At 44.6% G+C, this 21,872-nt stretch overlaps 1 protein-coding gene and 1 long non-coding RNA gene across 6 annotated transcripts in view; one reads left to right on the forward strand and one right to left on the reverse strand.

Annotated features, from left to right (window-relative positions):
* Positions 1-8,989, reverse strand: part of Lnx1 (ligand of numb-protein X 1) — a 108,281-nt gene extending 99,292 nt beyond the window's left edge. Inside the window, exons 1-3 of one of the 4 annotated variants that reach the window (XM_029477992.1) lie at positions 8,966-8,989; positions 8,329-8,370; positions 7,554-7,671 (exon numbers count right to left, since the gene is read on the reverse strand). The gene's annotated coding sequence lies outside the window, so the exon portion shown is untranslated. Of the gene's footprint in view, positions 1-7,553; positions 7,757-7,788; positions 7,810-8,328; positions 8,420-8,965 lie in introns of those variants that run through there. The other 3 variants (XM_029477991.1, XM_021163798.2, XM_021163797.2) reach the window with 3 other exon arrangements.
* Positions 8,990-16,685: 7,696 nt separating this feature from the next.
* On the forward strand, positions 16,686-21,126 carry LOC110295301. 2 transcript variants are annotated; one of them, XR_002378039.2, is made up of 4 exons: positions 16,686-16,910; positions 17,886-18,007; positions 18,779-18,914; positions 20,980-21,126. It is a non-coding gene; the product is annotated as an uncharacterized LOC110295301 (long non-coding RNA). The 2 variants fall into 2 exon arrangements; XR_002378038.1 differs by lacking the exon at positions 20,980-21,126 and having other exon boundaries at positions 18,779-18,970.
* The last annotated feature ends 746 nt before the right edge of the window (positions 21,127-21,872 follow it).

Below are 21,872 nucleotides of genomic sequence, written 5' to 3' on the forward strand. Positions count from 1 at the left end.
TCTACAGATGTGTGCTAACTGCCCCATCCATGACCTCTATTTGTCTTGAACTCTGGGGACTCTGGGAAATTCAATGCTATCTTCATGACGTTCAAGCTTAATTAGGAGAACAGAGGTGGATAAATGGCATGACACATGCGGCAAACACAGAGGTGGTGATGAAGCTTTGAAGGACAGGGAGCAAGAGAACCACAGTCAGGCCCAGGAAACTTATTGGACCACCTAGTTCCTAGGAAGGGTCACAAAAGAGGTTCAATCTTTAGTACCACTTATAGAGGGCATTGGTGGGACATGCCTTAATCTTAGCACTCAGGAAGTGGAAATAGAAGAATTAGAAATTAAAGGTCATCCTCACCTATATAGGGAGTCCAAGGCCAGCCTGGGCTACATGAGGCCCTGTCTTAAAATAAATTAACAAAACCCAAAGGCAAAATTGAGTAGAATTTTGATAATCAAGAGGAAGTCCCAAGGGGAAAGAGCCTAGCCAAACATCCAAGACAATAATACAAAGATGTTAGTGGCTCTACATGACTTGAAAATATTCTTTTAATATTTTATTTAGATTTTTTAATGTCAGGGCCTCACTATATATGTAGCCCAGCTGGCTTCATACTTCCAGTGTAACCCAGGCTGTCCTCAGACTCACAACTCTCCCTCAGCCTCCCGAGGGACGGGATTACTGCTGTGGGCACAATGCCTAGCTTAGAAATTATATGATTTTGGGTTGGGCAAAGATCATAAGATCTCACCAAGTGGGGAAATGATGTTTCAACATATCTAGGGGTGACATGCACTTGCTATTCTGAATCTGTCCAGTGATAGAGGCCTGGGTAGTTTTCAAAGTTTTTGTGACTTTGGCTCTTGTTCTGTCTTTCGGTGTTCAACGTATGCTGCAATACTCCTTCAAAATATGATGCCCATCTCCCAAATTAAAGACAGCATTGCTGGTTTTGCCTTGTCTTCTCTCTTCATCTCTGGTCCGTCCAGCTGTCTTTGTAAGTCGTCCAGGTGATGGTAAAGAGTCCCCTAGGACACTTTTTAATTTGCTAAGGTCCCTTGAGATAATGGTACTTGGAAGTAGACATTTATGCTTTTATCCTGGTGTGGGGAATCAAGATTCATTTGAGTGATAACCTCCAAGAATATGGCTTGTCCTGTCTTCCATTGCAATCTCTGTTGGTGTCTATTGCCTTCTTTGTGTAGATTTGTCATGGTGTTCGTGGGAAGAATACGTTAGGTCTTTAGAGTACAAAACCCTTACTGCCATGCCTTGAACACAGGAAAGAAGGATGGAAGTATCAAAGGCTGCCACCTCTAACTCTCTGTTGCTTATACTTTACTCAGTTTGTCTGCACCAATGGTTCTCAATCTGTGGGTCAAGACCCCCTTGGGGGGTCGAATGACCCCTTCACAGGAGTTAGATATCAGATATCCTGCATTTCAGATATTTACATTACGATTCACAACAGCAGCAAAACTACAGTGTATGAAGTAGCAATGAAATACTTTTATAGTTCTGGGGTCACCACAACATGAGATATATGAAAGGGTCGATGTATTAGGAAGGTTGAGAACCACTGGTCTACATGAAGATTTCTCTGTGAACAGACAGAGATGGCTGTGTATGTGGACATTGGCTACAGAATGAGTGTGGAGAGTTAAAAACCTGCCCTACTCACGGACACAGCCATGGTTCTCCCCAGATCTAGGAAGCTGACCTAATTGGGAAATTTGTCTTTTACGTATGTCATCAGGTATTGGATCTTGAGATGAGAGCACCTGGATTACCCAAGTGATCTCTAAATCTAGTATCCTTAGGAAAGAGAGAGAGAGAGAGAGAGAGAGAGAGAGAGAGAAGGCAGACTCAGAAGAGGAGGCAATGTCAAGACGTAGCCTCATACCAAGTGACCTCGTGACCCAATGGATGAAGCAAAGGTAAATTCTCTTGCCGAACTCCCTCAAAGATGGGAATGTGCCCCTGCTCATGTCTCCATTTCAAACTTCTACACACTCTAGAATTGAAAAAAATAAATGAAGTTGTTTAAAACTCCTGAGTTTATAGTCATCAGCGGTGGCAATCCCAAGAGACTAACCCAGGAGACTATATATCCCTAGCGGTGAATCCCACAGAGATGAGGTAATCTGCCCAGTAGCCCACTCTAACCCTTTTCTTCATGGCTAAGTGATAGGATAAACATTTTGGGATGGCAGCCACAAAGACTCCTGTATACTTAGAATAGCAATCCTTCCCCAGTGTACAAATCTAATGATTTGCTTTTAGCTTGCTAATAAGTTACAATGCAGATGTCTTTAGAGGTGACTGTGAAAGCAATTTACAAGGGCCCCCAGGGGCTACCAATGGAATGTCTGAGTGTGTGTATACTGTGGAAGATGTCATACAAGTATGGCCATAATTCTTAACGAGGAGCTTGGAAACACAAGGTGACTCATGCTAATGTGAGGATGTATGAGCCGAAGCATGCGCTGTTCTACTTAGAAGAGGCCACGTGACTGACAGAGTGTAGTCACAAGCAAGCTATACACATCACCTCAACAGATAGCAATGACATAGCTAAGCCTCCCATCACGCATATGCCGTTGCCATGCTGTGTGCCAAGAAGCTATTAAAGGAATTCCTAGAGAGCTTCCACTCTGCTCCTGGTGAAGTCTTTCGTGTCCCTGTGACAAATGCATCAACCACAAGAAGCAAATACGAGTCACTGGGAGAGGCAATGGTGACAATGGTGGTGTTTCAGTGTGCATCCTCCAGGGTAAAACCCAGTGTCAAACAAACAACCTGAGAGGAAACTTGCAGCACATGTTTGAAGTGCACTGGTCAACCCACAAACAACCACAGGGAATGTGGCCCACTGAGTAGCGAGCAGGGATTCTTTGAGAGATAGAAGAAGCAGAGAGGGATTAGACAGAAGGAAACGTCCATCACGAAGCCTGCATATGTCTAGTTTGGGAGTCAGCTCATCTGCCCTGTCTGAAGTGGGAATGCCTCTGCTCCTATCTGTTTTCAAATATAAAAAGTGGAAATCTGTTGCTACGATTTTCAATACACAATTTGCTACAGGTTAGGGGATATGCTGATACTGGACATGCGTTTTTCTCATGTAATATTTAAAACAATTGATTTTATATTATGTATTTTCATGCCACATGTGAAGAAACATCTCAGCTGAAGAAACACAAATAATCTTTGGTCATCCATCCATCCATCATCATCTGTCCATCCGTCTACCATCCACACGTCTATCCATCATCCATCAATACAACTATCCTTTAACATCCAGACATCTATCCATCATCCATCTGTACATTCATTCACCTATCATCCACATATCCATCTGTCTGCCATCCCATCCAACCTTCCACCAAACAGTCCAGGTGTTATATATGTGGAATAATGCTCACTTTCAGTGACAACACACTCAGTACACACACTCAGCACACGCGCGCACACACACACAGGTGACCTATTGCATTTTTGGAAATGCCGATTTACAGGAGATGCTTTCTCTCCTTGATTTGAAGTCTGTATCTGTGTTGCTAAGCAGTAGGTCACTACAGTTTCCTTAAACCAGAAGACACAGACTAAAGAGACAATGACAGGTGGGAAGTTAGAGAAGAGAGCCAGCATTCTATGACTGTGATCTCAGCCCCCTGTAGTCTCTGCTCTTGGTGACTTTTATGGTTTTCATATCGATTCTCATTCTTAGGAGACAACACCTACTTAAAATCTAATTACCCCAGGAAGAATGATAGTGTTCGCCAAGTAGTTTTGAAAAGCTCGTCGTAATTGTTTGGGAACACTGTCAGAGGACAGTCAGTTTACCACCCACATAAAAGTGAGTCTATAATGCTGGCACAGAAATATCAAGAATAGTTTCAGGCTGCCAGGGAGTCCAGAGATGCTGAGGTGGGAAGGACCTACGTGAGAGCCTCTGTAGCCCTAAGCAAAGTAGATCTTTTGGGCTCTCCCTTAGTGGTGCAGAACTCTCATAGTAACAGGAGAAGAACTACTGAGAGGTGCAGCCATGAGTCCCCACTGCAGGAAGATGCATGGATTGCTCATCTTATACTCCAGATTGCTACACCTGTTGGTCTTTAAAAGACCAGCCACCACACTGGTAGCCACTCCACCCTAGAAGGCCAAGATTAACAATACGATCTTCATTAACTGCCTTTCCTTCTAAGTCTATGGGGATCTTTCCAGAAATATGCAGTGTTCATTCAGAGGCTGTTTCCATCATTATGTTCAGACTGAAGCACAAGCTAAGTCATTTAACTGTGGGATAGATAACATATCTATCCCAGAATCATTGAGTGCCTAGAACCGAACACCTAGCATGGGCAAGGTACCCCACACATAAACTCTGCAACTGTTTTCCCAGAAATCCTGGGTAGCTAAGTACCCAGCTTCCCAGACAGCCAGATTGAGGCAAAGATATTAAGTACCCCATGCAGTCTAGCAATTGTGTGACAGATCTGTGTGTTCCCTACGACCATGCCTTCTTTTCGAGAGCATCCCATGAGGACTTCCTAACATGGTGCCAGGGCTGTTCCAGACAGGTTAAAAAGTTTCTCTGGGGCATAAAGAAATCACATGCTAGAACTGGGCTTTGAGCCCAGGCAGTCTGATGCCAAAGATCAGTTAGTTCCCTATTCTACGATGGCAAGGCCACTTCACCTGGAATTAAAAGACCATCTTGCCCCAGTGAGAGGCACTGCCTGCCCCTGCTCACTCCATTACTCTGACCCATGCATTTAGGTAGTCTTTCTCTGTGTTCTATTGTAGGATGCAGAGGTTTCAAATTGGGGAATGTGGGGGCGGGGAGGAGGTGTCAAGGCAAGTGATGGGCAAGGAGCCCGAGGTCCTTCCTTAGAGTCCCCTTCAGCAAGCTGTAGTATTTTTAAGGTTAGAATCCACAGTCCTCAGTTCACTGGGCCCTTGCTCTTGAATGGCAGAAATGTGTGTTATACTTTGGGAAGAGGGTGGGACCAGAAGAAGCTCGCAGCGGGTCTGGGACCACAACTGCTCTGACGCAATGATTCAAGGTCATTGATGGGTACAACATATTCTATTCAAGGATGTGGATTTTTATCCAAAGGTCCTATGAGCCTTCCCTCCACAGATTGGTACAGGTTGCAATTATCTGTCACCTCTCATACTGGCCTGGCCAAATGCTTATGGAGTCTGAGGTAGAAGATGTTTAGCTACGAGATTAGAGGGGACAAAGTACCCAAGGCCACTCAGGGTGGTAGCATGATGAAAATGGACTGGGCTCCCTGAAAGTCAGAGCACTCGACAATGACAACAACAAGACTTTCTCCTGAAAGCCTTTAGGAACTCACACTTTGTGAATGCATCAAAAGAGCCTTGAGCTGGGGACAAGAAGGAAGAGTGACCGCTCCAGCGTTTGCTTCGCCAAGGGGGCTGGCAGACACACGCTGCCTGGCTCAGGGAATGACAGCTTGTTCATTCTCCTTCCTCCGGACTGTTGTGTGTTCTCCAAACTGTTAACAGTGGGGTTAATTACTGACAATTAATTACAGTAATAAGAGCCGGGCTCTGAACCACTGCAGCCACAGGAGAGCTACATGGGCTCACACACGTCCTCCAAGCTCCCAGAAAAATTCCTCCAGCAGAGAGGGACTTGGCTTTTATTTGTCCCTGGCTCAGTACCAGGCACTGCCTCTACTCAGAGAACCACATTACACAGTACTTATATCTCTTATCCTACTGAGAAGGAAATGGAGGTCCAGAGAAGTTCAGTAATTTGCTAAAGGATGTAAAATCTCCTAATCGCACTGGTATATACCTGAACCAGTGGAGTTGTCATGGCAACTTCTCAGGGAGAACACCTGCAAGTTATCCAACAAGCTGCCCCACCCCTATACTAGACACTGACTCGACTCTGATTTCTGCCCTGTCATGTTTTTTTTTTTCTTTTTCTTGAATTGGGGGCAATAAAAACATATTATTTTCCTATGCAGTTAGAGACAATGATCAAACGATTTGTTATTTAATAATAGGTCCATTGTTTTAAAAATAACTAATAAACCAGGTATAGGAGAAGGGGTGAAAGTCTGCAGAGGTTTGGAACATCAAAGACAAATGTATGCATACAAAATCCAGACTATGGGGAGTCCTTCTCTCACCTTGCTCACAAACCTCTGACTCAACTGAGAATGTTACTAAGGCATCAGCAGCAGGCACTCTGCAAACACACACTAGCTTAGAGGACAATACTGGGCACAAAGGTCAACTAGAAAAGAGACTACGTGCTTCCCAAGAGTCGGAGAGAAACCAGTAACAAGCACGAAGCAGACACTTACCAGCAAGAAGCAGCCGTTCGAGGGCAGTGCATTCGTACTGTTGGATGTTTGGCATGTTCTTTTACTTTCTAGAGGGCTGTCTCTGGGCTTATTTCCTAGTGGATGCTTTCCTTACAAACCCCGCTGCTAATTTAAGTCCCAGGAAAGGGACTAATCAAAGTGTATAAAATGGAATGTCTCAGTCATTCATTTATTTCTCTCCCGGAGCTTCCCAGCTAAGTTGATAAGAAGACAGACTGGGGATTTGTTTCTTTGCCCTTGTTAATAATATTAGCTGGTGGAGTGGGTCCCTCAGGCTCATTGAGAGCAGGTTATGTGGTCAGAATTAGAAAAACAAATATGGGTCCTTGAGGTAAAATTACTTTTAGAGTTGGGTCCTAGCAGAGCAGCCTCCTCCATATATGTATTATATTAAGAGCAAGATAGAAACAACAAGAGAGTTTCAACAATTCAAAAGGCCAGGCCTGGCGTTACATTCTTGTGGCCTTGAAAGGTAATCTTTACTTTAGCCAAAGGTCAGCAGGCAACCTATCTGGCCTGAACGTAAACAGTTCTAATCCAGACTGCTAAAGGTTTTTCACAAATAAAGGAAACTAAAGGCTTGTTGAGAGAGAGAGAGAGAGAGAGAGAGAGAGAGAGAGAGAGAGAGAGAGAAGAAAGCTTATAAATAGGGAGCCAGAATTTATTACCTTTAGTATTGACTTTCTACTGTAAACAACAAGACCTAGGGAAGTATTACAGCTTTGGATCAAAATTGCTTCAGATGAGATGAATGCAAGCAAGGAAAAAAAAAAAAGACAATCTGAATTTTGTGAATGTCCCCAGCACCCCACCCCCCACCCCCTACACACATGCACAAAACAGGCTGAACTGGTCTGCACATTTGAACTAACTTACAAAAAGCATCTCACTTCACTTCTCTCTGGGGTTTTTTAAAAAGAATCAGATCAACTTCACCAACAAGTAGAGGCCGGGTTAATAATCAGGAAACAAAAATGATTAAATATCTGGCCGAGATAACGTTGCTGGCCATGGAGTAGGACTGACGCAGACATCTCTACTCTCAGAGTGTTACTCTGGGCTGAGCCAGTGAGTGTTTTTTCTTTTACTTTTTCTTTCTTTTCTTTTCTTTTTTTAAATTCAGATTCCTTGTTCAGATCCCTTCTGGGTCAGAGGTCTAAAGAGAGGAAAAAGTAGTTCCTTCTCACCTGTTCAAAGATGTTTGGGACTTTCAAAGCAGCAGTGACCAGCCAGCCTCCATCCCTGTGCCAGAAGCGTCTAGGGCCGCCTGAGCTGTGACCGGTCTCAACTTCAGTGTACAGGTGGCTGGAGGAAGAAGAAGGGCATTGGTTGATTCAGAGCAGGAAATCTGTGACATCACAGAAGTCTGGCTGAGACCTTAGGGACTAAAACATCCCCGGAGGCTCCACCCCCGTCAATTACCTGACTACCTTGGAGCAGGTAGGTGGCGTCTCTCAGAGGACAAATGAATCAGTTAGAGCAATTTGCCAGGTGGAATTTACTTTCCTTTCTGAGCATAGCACGTGTCTAGCCCCGTGTACAGATCTGAATGCGAATGCCTGATTGTTTCCCAGGCCCATCTTGTATGCCTGATATTGTTTCCCCTCCAGGCTCACACGAGCCCACACAGCTGCCAACATCAGAATTAAAAGGGAAGTTTAAACACTGGAATGAGACAGGGATTTTTGTAGGTGGAAAAAAAAAAAAAAAAAAAAAAAAAAAGGAAAGGTTGTGAAGACTTAGCCGTATCTGGGATTTGTCCCCACTAACACCTTTCTGAATCACATCCTTTTGAGTTCCTAGTGTTTTTCTGTTCCTATATTATAACAAACCAGAGATGACCTAAGTCTACTTTAAAAAATCTAATTTTAATACCTTTCAGTATCATTTTCCAAACACCCTCGTGGTCCCCAGCATATTAATAATAGATTCAGGCATTGGTAAAACTTCAGTCATTCCTACCTCGGTCTGTCTGTCACGTGGTGGTTACAGTCCACAGTAGGCCTGCAATTAGGAGTACTTTAAATGATTCAGGTTAGAATGATAGCGCCTTACTAAGGCCATGTTGTCTGCAGGGAGAGATAGGGAAGAGGACTCAGGGCTATTTTGGTCCCAAGCTTGGTGTGTGACCCTGGACAAGTCACCCTTGCTTCAGCTTTTCCAGCAGGAAAGAGAGGCTAATGGCACGACTCAGCTGGCACTTGAGTGACAGCTAAGAGGATTCCTGCCTGCTGGTTAAGGCCTGTGGCATCTTGTCCCATCAGCCTGTTGAATTGCTGTGTGTCTGTGGCTCGCAGCCAGCCTCCCTCGCAGATGTAGTCACTGTCCGGAATGTGCTACCTGGGGACCCTGGAGAGTTCTCTCTCCTGGGTTGGTCCAGGCACACTTTGGTCCCCTAACGAAGAAAATGTCTGCTGAAAATCTTTCCCCACTCCTGATCTTGAAACTGTAGAAGTGCCGCCTGTTCCAACACCTCACCACCTAACCAAGGTTTGTGGGCGGGACTAGGGGACAGCTGGAGTTAGAATTGGTAAAAAAGCACCTTCTCCCTGAGTGTCCACATTGGTAGCTGGCTCCCTGTCACTTTACTTTACTTTACCTTGTAAAGTAAATGGGAGGGGGTAGCAGAAGGAAGATGAAGCTAGCGCAGGAGGCAACTTCAAAACACTGGTTCACCCCAGACAGGCCTAAACAGCCTCTCCATCTGGGACTGAGCAGCTTGGGACTCTTTTAAAACACACACACACACACACACACACACACACACACACACACACCTCTCTTCGCTACTTTATCCAATAGAAACTAAGGGAGGCGTGGCTACCCTGTACCGATAAAAGCAAAAGGTTCGAAAAGGAGGGAAGGGGTTGGGGCTTGGGGGTTGGGGGGTGGGAAGATAATAAAGGTAGCTGAACCTTTCAAGTGCAGGTTTTTCCGAGGCGGGAGGTGGGGGTGGGAGGAAGTACTATTAGCCCAGCAAAACAAAAGCTTCTCCTTCCTGAGACAGGGTGTCCCCGTGTCCCCGGGGATAGGAGGAGACCAAGGCTAGCCAGCTTGCAGAAAGCCACGCCCCTCATTGAGTTCCGCCCTCTCTGTGCTGTCAGTCAAGCTTCACCTTGCCCAAGGGGATTGGCTCTGACTTTGAGAGGCAGTTAGATTTCCTGGCACAGAAACCCTGGGCAGAGGCACAGGAGAAATATATTTGCATAAAATGTGCAATCAATGAACAAGCACAGAACTTCGCTGAAGGAAGGCCTTTAGACTATGGGAATTTTTCTGGCTGTGTTCACAAACACACAGCCACTTGCACGGATAGCCTGGTGAAAGAAAGACAAACTTAGAAGAGAGAGGGGAAATAGAGGAAGTGGATCAGCATTAAACTGGGAGTGGAGCCAAGGCTCAGGTGTCTTGTGTAAGAGAAGAGAAACTCCTGGCTATTTTATATGGTTAACCAAGAGAAGGGCTTCTCTATGCAGCGGAATGTAGCCTATTCTTTAAAGACTAAAACCAAGTTCAGTATAAACTCCACGGTTTCATTCCGGCTGTTGTGTTTGAACAAAGTCTTAGATTCTAAGGTAAGGTGGGGGGGAAGGCAGACAGAAATAATGACCACTAAAGCGAACACGGAGTAAGAAAGACAGCAAGAGCTTGCCAGGCCTGCGTACTCTCCCCCAAGCACTTTATACCGGAACCCCAATGTCAGCTCCTAACGTCATTTACACGCAACAGGATAAGGAACCAGGGTACAGAGAAGCAGGGAACTTGACTCACACAGCGAGTGGCAGAACTAGGGCAGTTTGTAAACAGGGCCTTTCCTAAACTGTGAAAAGAAATCAGGGAGATTCGAATGGTGTGTTCACTGGGTGAGGTCCTAAATGTGAATCTACCTCTCTCCCACTCCCCCCCAGCACCCCCCCCTGCCCCCCGGCTCCCCGACTCTAGACAGGGTCTCTAGTGCAGCCTGGTCTCAAACTCCCTATATCTATGAAGACAGCCTTGACTTTGGACTCTCTTGCCTCCTTTTCCTGAGTACTGGGTCTACAGGCGTGAAGCTCCACATCTGGCTTTATTTTGTGCCGGTGTTTGAACCCAGGGCTTCCTGAATGCGAAGCAAGCCTTGTACACCTGAGCTATTCCCTGTCCTGCCCCGCCCCCTCCCTTTGAGACAGTATCTTGTAGCCGAGGCTGATTTTGAACTGTTGATTCTCCTGCCTTCAATTCCAAGGGCTGGCATTCCAGTCATGCTTTGCCATGACGGGCTGACTTTAGCCTCTTACCTGCGCATTATTCAGAAGGAAAAGCCCGGATGAAGCAAGAGTGTGGTCTGAGAAAGAACTTGAGGTGCAAAATTAATTAACAACTGGTTTATATATGAAAAAGATAGGAGTGAGATGTTTATTCTTATGTACCTGTATATGTGGATATATGAAAAGCATGAGGACATTATATCATTTCTGGGGGTGCTCTTTGAACTTATATTTTGGAGACATATCAACCCAAACTCAAGAGTGAAGGACAGCTTAAGGGTCCCCTTGCGAATGACAAGTAATTCCCTATGACATCTTCCATGGTCATTTCTATCAGAAATGTCTTTGAAAGCCTAATATGATCTGTGCACAGCTGAAAAGATGAGATAATGTAAAAATAATTCGCATTATACACTACTTCCAAGGCGAGTGGTTTAGGCCAGCATCAGCAAATAGTAGACCCATACTGCTTCTCTTGCAGCCTCCTCCCCACATCCATTTCTTTGTCATTGCTGAAACCCTAAGGTGCTCTGGAGCTCAGAGGTAACCCTGTGCCATATAGGACTGTCACAAACTGCCACCATCTTCATGAATTCAGCTTCGTTGGTATGCAAACGATCACTGCAGCTTGGCTTGTTGACTGTGATATTTTCTCACCGGAGGAGGGCTTGGGGTGGGGGGAGGGGAGGGGAGGGGAGGCTCTCCGGAGTGTGAACCTCCTCCTAGCCAGCTGTTCACCACCTCAATTGCATGTGACATCAGGGAGGGGCTAGAAGTACATAGGCTGGAAAGGTCTAGGGAGAGGGATTCTCATCTATTGGTCCATTGGGAAGTCCTCGCCCAAGCTGGTAGACTTCTAGTGTGGCTGTGTTAAGGCCACCCACACTCCTGCCCATAATCCCCACAGCCCTGTGAGTATACTTACTAAACTCATAGGCTCCAGAGTGAAGACTGGTGAAATCATACCTCACTTTGCCCTGGAGACCTTAGGAGGAGGGGCTGACTTCTTTTACATCTCCCTAAGCAAAAAAAAAAAAAAAAAAAAAAAAAAAAAAAAAAAAAAAAATTAGCAGCTTGGAATATACCAACTATACCCGTGGGTGGGCTAGCAGTTGATGTTAACCCTTTCCCTCAAGAACAAATCATTTCTAGCCCTGTTTTGACAGCAGCACACTAGAGGAAGGGGGGAGCTGGTGTGGCCAGGGCTGCTGGGAAAATCGTCATACCAAAAGGAACATGATTGGATCTGGAAGAGGAGACGGTGGCAAGGACAACTCACACAGGGCTGGGGGCAGGGATCCTATAGGTCATGTGTGGTGGGGACCTGTGTGGAAGGGCAGCAGTACAAAGTGATGTAGAGGAACCACCAGGTAGGTGAGATGGGGTCAGATCAGGACAGGAGGCTGGCTTTGAGAGTGGCAGTGTCCTCCGTTTTGGGCTACTGCTCTATGGCTTTCCTACTCTTTGGGAACTTTTTGCTGTGACTGGATCCTGGAATGTTCATTTTCTGCAGAGGCAGGTGGGAAGCATTAGGAAGCTCACAGAACTCAAGGCTGGGCCTTTCCTGGTTACTCAGCCAGCTCACGTGAGCACTGTGACTTCCATCAAACTCTTATACGTCTTGACAGAGCAATGGAAGCAGGAAAGGGGGTCTGTTCTCTGAGCTCTTAACTTCTTGATCCCAACAATGAAGGCTAGCATTCTCAAGGCTTCCTTGTGGCAAGGAAGTCACGGCTAAAGCATTCCTTCTGTCACTGAAGAACCACTCTGCCCCTGTTTGCAACCCCCCTTTGCCCCCCACCCCACCAGCATATTTGTATGGTTTTCTAAGACGGCTGAATGCCACAATAGGGAACAGATTTCATCTGATTTTAATCAAATCATCTCTAGAAAAAGCCTCGGCTACATAATTACTAAAGGTACTCTGCATTAAGAGATGAAATTGCTATATATACATTACATCACATTGGCCTCGATGGTTTTTGAAATCTAGCTCAGCTCTAAGTCTTTCATTAGCTAAGGACAAGTGCTTCTTAGCATGACGTGTATAAGTAGGGTCGCCACAGGGCAATTCTTGGTAGAGACGGAGGTTTTCCAGCTCTGGAATGTGGGAGATATCTCATCACTCTCCCCACAGATCAGCCATGTGCTGCATTCTTTACAGATGTTCTACTAGGTACCTTGAGCACATCATAGGAGACCCTCACCCTCTGGTCCATTTGCTTTCTATGGGGAGATGGGAGATCTCTGGGAAGTTAGAATCACACCAATTACTGATGAGGACACACATTTTATAAAGATTTACTATACAAAGTGTGGCCAGCACACCCTTATTTAACAAAAGGGAGGCAATGGCCAAGGGTTGCTTTCTTTGCAGTTGTCACATGTTAAATGTGGGACCACTATATCTCCATGCTTACATGACTCCATCCTTGCATAAACCCAGAAACCACAGGGGCTCTTTTCAAGCAACTGTTAGTGGTGATGGCAATGACGTTCACCCCCACTCTTCTAGAAGCATCCATTTCCAGGCTTACTCCTCGGGTCTCATTAGCAGCCTGCCTGCTAGAATCTGTTTCACATCTTCATTCTTCCTATGCACAGAGCATCAGCTGCTCCCTACCCCATATTAGCAGAGAGCAGGCTCGCTCATGGACTTATTAGCCTAGGGACAAGGTTTTCTAAAGCACACACTCTTACTGACCGTATTCCATCTTTTTTTCACTTTGCCCATAGGAGTCTCAGAAAGAACAGATCTTTCTGAGTAGGCTCAGATCTGCTCTTCCTCTATCTTAGAGGGAGTTCAACTTCTCCTAGGTTGCTCCAGGCCCCAAGGTTTTCCTGTTTGTAAATATGCCATACCTAAGTCCTCCCAGTTGGGTATCGTCTAGAGCTGTCTTCCCAGTTCTATATTTAACCTCCAATTTCATCTCTATAGTTTCAAAAGTGACATAAATAGCTTCCATAATGACTTGAATTTTTCTAATTTTCCTGAACACTAGTGAAAAAGAGGGTCGTTGTTCAATGGGGTGTCCTAATACATGCCAAAACCTGATTGTTCGTACTGCCCATAACAATCTGTCTCCGTTCACTTCCCACTGCCTGCATCCACATGATGCACCCGTGCCACTGTACTGAGCCCTGGCAGAAGCCCATATGCTTAACTGTACTTGACATGCAAAAACCAAGCCTGAGCAGAAAGCAACTTGTTCAACACACCCAGCTGGTTACAGGCAGATCCTCTGCCCTACTGCAAGCTACCTGGAGTATCACTCTGAAAAATCCCAAGTGCTTCTCTCACCACGGAACCTTTTCTAACTTCCCCAAGCAAGTACTTGTAGGCGCTCTCTACGGGCTCGGCTTCAGTGTTTTACTGTATGTCATGTTTAGATTGTCTTCTCAAAAGATAGATTAAGGCTTTTCCTATAAGCCCAGAGCTCTGCCAGGATTCTGAAAGGAACACAGGTAGCCTTCAGTAAATTTCACTTTAAAGATCAAAGGAGACCAGGGGAGAGGTGAAGGGAGGACTCATTGCTAAGTTGGATTGAGCTAACTCTTCCATCTCCATAAGCTTTGGAGAGTTGGCTACCACATTTAATTTTCACAATGGATAACAAACTAAGCATTCATTATCCATCCATCTACCACTTATAGAACACATTTATTGAGTACTTTCAATACCACAGTCAGTGCCTAAGAGAAGAGTCGTCTTCCCCCCCCCTCCCCCAGCTTTTATGTATTTACAATCAATGGGAGCCAGGGTTTAAACAAAATGCAAGGTAGAAATTGTTCTAAAGAAAAATGCTGTAGATGTAGTTATCCAAGAGAAGGAGGCTACCTTGGGCTAATTTAAAGTCTTCAAGTTCTCTGCTGTTAAATAGCAGAGCTAGTCTCAGAGAATGCTGTAGTTCCCATGATAACCTCAGACCCTAACAATCTCACCTTGGCCCAAATTGTGCATGTCCCCAGATGACCTAAACTTCATAGCTTTTTCTTCTACACTAATGTGACGATAAGTGGATGTTCTGAGCAGATAGAAAGACTAGCCGTGTCTCAATTATGTCTGCTGTCTCGAGGCCACAGTCAGGGGTGCCTGGCATCCAGGCAAAACTATGGGAAAGCTCTGGGTCCTGCCAATGATGGTGACATCTGTAGACACTCAGATGAGCTTCAATTCCTTTAAGGTTGGTTGTCAATCTAATGGGTCTTTTAAAAAACAGCTTACTTCAAGTGCCAGCTCCTAAAGCATTTTATAATGTACACACACATCTCTAGATTATATCTGTGTATGTTCAGTCATCAGTGGAAACAAACAAATTGTCATTTGCCTCGTCTCAACCCGCCATGCACTGGCTGGCTTGGCCTCTGAGTCTAGGAGATGAGTCTCTCTAGACTTGTGAGACCAAATTCTTCAAACGCTTTTCCCAGGGAAGTTTAAAATACACAATCATTAGTGACACCAGGTGACTTAAGGACGAACACACACACACACACACAAATGTTCTGCTGAGGAATATAGCAGAAAGGGCAAGAGGGAGAGAGAGAAGAACTGTGTTGCTGGCCAGATGGGGCGTGTAAAGTCCCAGAGAAGCCAAGTTCCTACGTGGAGGGGCCTTTTCCTTCCTAGTGAACTTTCGCTTCCATCCAACAAAGGGCAGAGATCATAGCCAAGGAGCCATCCCTCTGGACCTTCTAAGTCAAAGATTAAGAAAGAGAGTCACCATGAAGATTACTCACCATCAATGGAGAGACAGCCTTGGCTAGATTCTGAACAACAGGGTCTCCAAAGCAGGGATGCTCACTTGACTTCTCTCAAATCCCAAGCATGAAGAAACTCCCTTTTTTCTTTGCTCAGGGAATTTGGGTCAGGTGTCTGATCTCCTAGGACCTTCTTACAGCTGAGTTCCCCATGGGGCACCTGTTACTAATCCACAGTGAGGTCGCTGGAGCCAACAAGACTAGGCTTCCTGGTGAACCGCAAGCCATAGGACCTAGAGTGTCAGGTTTGGAATTGGGTGATGTGGAGGGAGGGACTGTCCGTGTCCTCTTCGGATGACTCTGGGCCGAGATGCAGCCATTTCTTCCTCTCATGGAGGCTGAACCTCCATCCGGAGTTCAGATTATCCACCGAGTAATGAGCACTTTCCTGCCGCTCTCCTTTGTCCATTGTTAGAGTAGGGGGTGCCATTATGAAACTTTTCTCAAGTCCCCCATTTTTAAGTAGTCCAATTAATCATCAGTTGGAAGCGTTGACTTCACCTGTAATCCAGGGACCAAAGACAGGTGAGAAGAGGGATTCATTCCACGTAGGATGTGAGCATGTCTGAGAAGAGCCTGGTATGTTGTGTTCTGATCTGCTCACCTCATCCCAGTGAGTAGCATGGAGGGTTAGGAGCTGGGAATATGTTATTAACCAGTCTGGGTACTTAGAGGCCCCAGATCTTGGTTTCCTGTTTGTGATGCTTTAATTTGAGCCTTTGACAGTTATCAGTATCAGCCATCAGCTCAGGCTAGCCAGACTGGTTTTCCTAGTGGCTGTGTCCTCCTGAGATAACAAAGTCCCCTTCTCACTCACTTTGTCATAGTTTTCCAAGGAGATGGACTAGAATGATAGCCCTGAGATTCCCATACTGTGTGACTTCCATGAAACTATCTCCCAGGAGACCAGTCCTCCCAAGTGATTAGCCTGTCCCTGGATTAACGCCATTTTCCAACTACCCACCCGTCGTCACTCACAGCAGCTGTGGCAGCAAGATGCCATCCTGGGGGCTTTCCTTTTTGGTGCTATTTAGCCACTGGGTTGGGGACAGAGCAGACAGCAGCTGTGCTAAAGAATGCGTATGAAGACCAAGTGTACTATCACCTACCTGGAGATGTAGGGAGAACATCCATGATTCTCCTGGTTCCCCTTCAAATTGTCTCAAAGGATGAGACAATTCTAGCATCAGGACTCACATGTCAGGGGTCACCAACACGTCAGTCCCAAGCTGCCAGTCACTCTAAAGGCACACTCTCCTAACTGGCTACCATGGTTTCTCCCTGTCCCCGTATCTCTCATGCAAATTAGCCACTCTGTAGACTCTTCAGCCATCTATCCTGAAATGCTCAAATGACTGACGCCTCATCTCTATCAACACCATTGAAGCTCTCTGCTGAGTGTGCATATCACCACAAGTTCATGCACGTATTTGGGCAAGAAACAAGGACCTTAGTCAAGACAGGCCACTGAAAACAGTTTACAAAATGGGGCCATTTCCACAGTTGCATTCGAGATACAGAAAAACCATAGAGAATGTGGTAAGCTGGATGACAGTAATGGTGTGTGCCCAGGAGGTGGGTGGGAAGGGTAAGGGGTGTGCTGCATACACATTGATGTGAATTAGCAGGGACAGGTTGGAGGCAGGGTATATATGAGCCCACAGGGCTGTGCTGTACCTGAACTATCTTCCCTTGGGAATGATCACATGAGATTTCATAGGCAAGCGACATGGTTCCTCATTAGGTAGTCTTAGGTCTGAAGTTACCCTCTGTAGAAAGGACTCTGGAGTCAAAGGAGGCAAACTCTGCCATCTGTGATTTCTCACTTTCAGGATCAGCCTGCCACTCCTGAACTGGAAATGGTGGCTTCAACCTTAGACCTGTGAGTGATAGGTACTGAGGAGAGATTAAATATGCAAAGGCCTGATTAGGAAGAGCAACAAGGGGTGGAGGCTGAGAAAGTCAGGGGGAGCTGTCAGATTGCAACCCAAAGGCAATGCCAGGGAAGGAGAAATGGGAAAGGCTAGGAAAAAGTGTGCTTGGGACAGAGGGCTGTCATACCTGTCCATGAGTGGTCATAGTTCTCTAAGACAAGATAAACAGACTTGGGATCCAAGGATATTGACATTAGCAGGTGCAGAACTGAGAGTTCCTTTAGGGCTAGAGAAATATCTGTTATCAAAAAAAAAAAAAAAAAAAAAGTCAAATTATTACTGACTTTAGTGGCTTGTTCATCAGCTCTCAAGTCCCCTGCATCTTTTTCTGTAACAAGACTTTCCAGGTGTAAAACTACAAAATTAAATGATGCTCTGAGCCATGAGGTTGCTAATGATGGACAAAGTTTCTGTAGAGGGGCGCCACCATGCCACGGCATTTAGACAGCAAAGGAGCTGAATCAGTGCTGATGACTGTGGGGTTGGTTGTACAGGGCTCTGTGGAGCTGTGGGGCTGCCTGGGGATCAGAGGATCCTTACTGCATCTGAGACTGACTCATGTTGTACACACTGTGCCTAGGATGTGAAGGATGACCTCATGCCACAGATGCACAGATAAAATTCAGCCTGGGAAGACAAAGAGAAAAAGAGGATTGGATACACCATGCACAAAACCATCTCCTGTGGCTTCTCCTTGAAAAGGTCAGGCAGCATTGTGAAAATGCCTGCAATTGCTTAGCCTTCTTGTGACTGTGTCTCATGGATAACTTCTTGACTTACAGAAAAGCTTGCTGCTCTGTGTGTGACACTGTTCCTAGACATTCTCCAGACAAGAGTTTCCTATTTTTGTTGTTATTAATTTTTAATCTATTTTTGAGATTATAACATTTCTCCTTTCTTTTTCTTCCCTCCAAATCCTCCCATATGCCCCTTCCTACTATCCTTCAAATTCATGGTCATTGTTTTTTGTTTTACTGGTTGTTATTGTTGAATGTGTGTATTCCTAAATATAACCTGTCCTTAATCTGAGATTTTTAAAAAAATAATTTAATTTTTAGTTTGTTTATTGAGATGAGGTCTCTTGTAGGTCATAGACTTTCTTGGATCCATGTTGCTTCTCCATCCGCATTCAAGAAGCCAGAGGGAACGAGTTATACTCTAGATACCTTGCGAAATGACCAGTTGCTCATTTGGTCATAGGCCTTAGAAACTTAGAGTCACCTAAATTGTGACATTCTTCAAAGTCAAACAGAAGCCAAGAGGCTTGAGCCGCCTCTAGTGAGCCCATGTGGTGGGCGGCTCATACTTCTGCCTCGCCCTGGATGTTTGCATATACTATATAGTGGTTGTTATAAGCTGCTAATATTTGTGAAAACAGCAGCATATTCTTAGTAAAGGACTTGGCCTTTCGAAATCAATCTATGATTTTTCAGTTTTCTGCATAATAAGGTGTGTTTTCTACTTCCTTTTTAGGAACCTGGGGAAACACATTCTCGACACACACATGAATAATCCCTATGTCCTCCACATTGCAAAGCTCACAGGAATCAGATGAGTGCAAACACAGGCACGGCATCTTCTCGAAACTCTTCAGTACCCTGCTCCCAAGGTAGCAGGGATTGGCCAATGGGAAGTCAGCAGGTCCTGACAAAATGAAGTGTTTTACACGGCACCTCTTGGGCTGCTGTGTTGTTTTCTTGGACCTTGGATTTGTCCCAGATGTGTACTGTAGTCCTTTAGATTAACTACCCACTTTGCAGATGTCCCCACATTGCCACATTTTCCCCTCAGAGTCGCTTTTGCCAACAAGAGAGCATCTTTCTAACTGATAGAGGATAGAGCTCCTTGGTAAAGGGCACAGTGGTTAGAACTGTGTCACTGGTGGCAACAGCGGCTAAGGCTTATTGAAAACATATCAACATGCTGACCATGAGGCCATGTACTTTGACGAATTTTGTTCTTTATCATCTCTACCATGAAACTGAGGCACAGCTGGGTTTCTTGACTGTACCCAGCTTATGTAGACAGTATAAAGCCTCAACGCATAGCAAACACCTGACTCTAAGTGTAGCTAGGTGTGAACTTAGAATTTACACTAGGGAATAGTAAATATAGCTACCTACAAAAATTGCCCAACTGGAAATCTCCCATAAATTACAGTCACCAAATATTTAAATGCCATTTATATTTATTATGAATCAAAAAGCAAACATGACCGAGAATGTAATATGTTCTTGGTTGTATCAGTTATTACAAAAAGTGATAAAACATATGTGTTATAATGAAAAAAAAATAGCATTTGAAAATCTTGGCTCTACAGGGGCTTATACTATTTGGACGATCCCAGATTTCCACAGTGAAAGAACTGTGGAACAAGATAGGATGTAATAATTTTTTAAGAGTAGAGGAGTTCAGAGCCTTCGTCTTTGCCGGATGGCTGTGGGTTGTATTTCAGGTCTCTCTCTTCCTCAGAGTGAAACCCCAGCTTTCACTTTTGGATGTCAGGGCACTAAAAGATAGTTCAGTAGGCCCGACTAACCTGTGCTGGCAACCTGGAGTAATCTCCAGAAAAGAAAGTTTTCTTTGGGGTTGAAGATGATCACAACTGATTACTTCTCAAGAGGCTTAGAAACCCGGCCGCCGTAAACACAGCTGGGGAAGCACTTGAATGTGAGTCCATAAAACCCCAGCGAAGAATCTACCCTTCCCTCCCAACGGTTCCCACACTCTATCCACGAGTCCACAGAAAAGCAGTAGAGATTTTTAGACAAGCTTGCTGGTAGGGAGAAAAGAAAAATGTAGAGAGACATGCTCACTGCCTTACCTTGGACTACCCTATAAATAACTTCCTTATCTTGTTGAGTTAAAGGCAAAAGGCTTATTCTCAACTAATCCGGGATGTTATACAAACAGATCCTACACAAATTGATGTCTTCTCCAAAGGCAAAACACTAATACAATTATTTTTGTTATTATTGTGTTAGATTTATTTACTCTATTTTACATGTGCAGGTATTCTGGCTGCATGTATGTGCAGGTGTTTTGATTACATGTAATGTGCACTGTACATGTACCTGGTGCCCATGGAGGTCAGAAGAGGGCATTGGATTGCCTCAAACTAGAGTTAAGGATGGTTGTGAACTACCCCTGGGAGTGTTGAGAACCAAACCTGGTTCCTTTGCCAGAGCAACAAATGTTAACCACTGAGCCATCTCTCTTGTCCCTAGGATTATTTTTGAATATATGAAAAGAAAATTGATTTGTTGAGGAAGAGCCTACAACAGACATGAAGTTGGTTTTCTTGACTCAGGGACATTCTTCATTGAGTAACCCTTCTATTCTCTTAGGAGAATGAGCAGCTATGGTATAGATTCTATACACCAAACCACAGCAAAGGGATTAGAAATATTAACAGTTACCTCTCATTGTGGCTTATTGATTTTTTTAGAAACATGTTTTAAAAACAACACTTATTGTTTTTATAATCAAAAGATACTGTGACTTCTAAGAAACAACTGGTCTACTTAATTTTCTTCTTGAAAGACATTCAGTTATCATTTAAATAAATTTCCCTGGATTATTTTGCCCGTCAAGTAAATCATTGTGATTAACTCATTCTAAAACAACTTTCCTCTCTGGGGTAGTTCTTATAATTAATTTGTATTCTTTTGTAGATACACATGGAGGTTAATGGCATCTTGATGCAGGATTTAAGCTTTGGTGGGGAAAGAAGTTAATCTGGGTAAGGAAGAAATGTCGTCCTAAGAATGTGATTCTCAGCTGTCTCACTGTGCTGCTCATTAGCAAGAGGCACACAACGGACTTTCAGAAATAATAATGGCTCAGAACCTCCTGCTTTGGAGATAACAGGGCTCTGTTATTGCAGGTGGCCTTCTACTCAAAAAACAAAGCCGGAAGCGTCCATTGAATTAGCCTGTTTACATGGGTTGAGCCATGCTAATGAAACGGAGCCATCAAGGGCCGGGTGCAGTACCCTGTGTGGAAGGGAAAGCCTGCCCACTCCTCTTCACTAGCCCCAGATGCACAGGCTGTCCTCCATCCCTACAAAGACACATGACACATTGTGCAGCTACTTATCAATTGACAGCCCCTGCCTCCCCGTCCTATACTATGAACAATGCTTCTACAGACATTCATGGAAGTTTTGAAAGAATGTATCTTTCCATTCTATTGGGCATAAATCTAGGAGGGGCATAGATGAGTCATACCGAAATTCTATGTTTAACTTTTGATGAAGACCAGGCTCCTTTTCAAAGTGACCTAGCTGACTTAACCTTTTTATAAGTCCACCAACTATGTCTGAAAGCTTTAATTTCTGCTTTCTAACTTTTGTTATTGCCTGTGCTACCTCATATAGTCATCCAGAGACTGTAACAAAACAGAGCCAGCTGGTGTTCTCATGAATTAAGACGATACTTAGTATTGTGGTCACAAAATGCAGCAGAAGCTATGGTGGTCTCATAGTCCTAAAGAGATTGAGGGAGCTGGGTATGGTAGCTCCTAGGACTTGGAAGGCAAAAGCAAGTGGGTCTCTCTATACCAGAAT

The sequence above is a fragment of the Mus caroli genome, chromosome 5, assembly GCF_900094665.2.
Source record: "Mus caroli chromosome 5, CAROLI_EIJ_v1.1, whole genome shotgun sequence".
Taxonomy (NCBI): domain Eukaryota; kingdom Metazoa; phylum Chordata; class Mammalia; order Rodentia; family Muridae; genus Mus; species Mus caroli.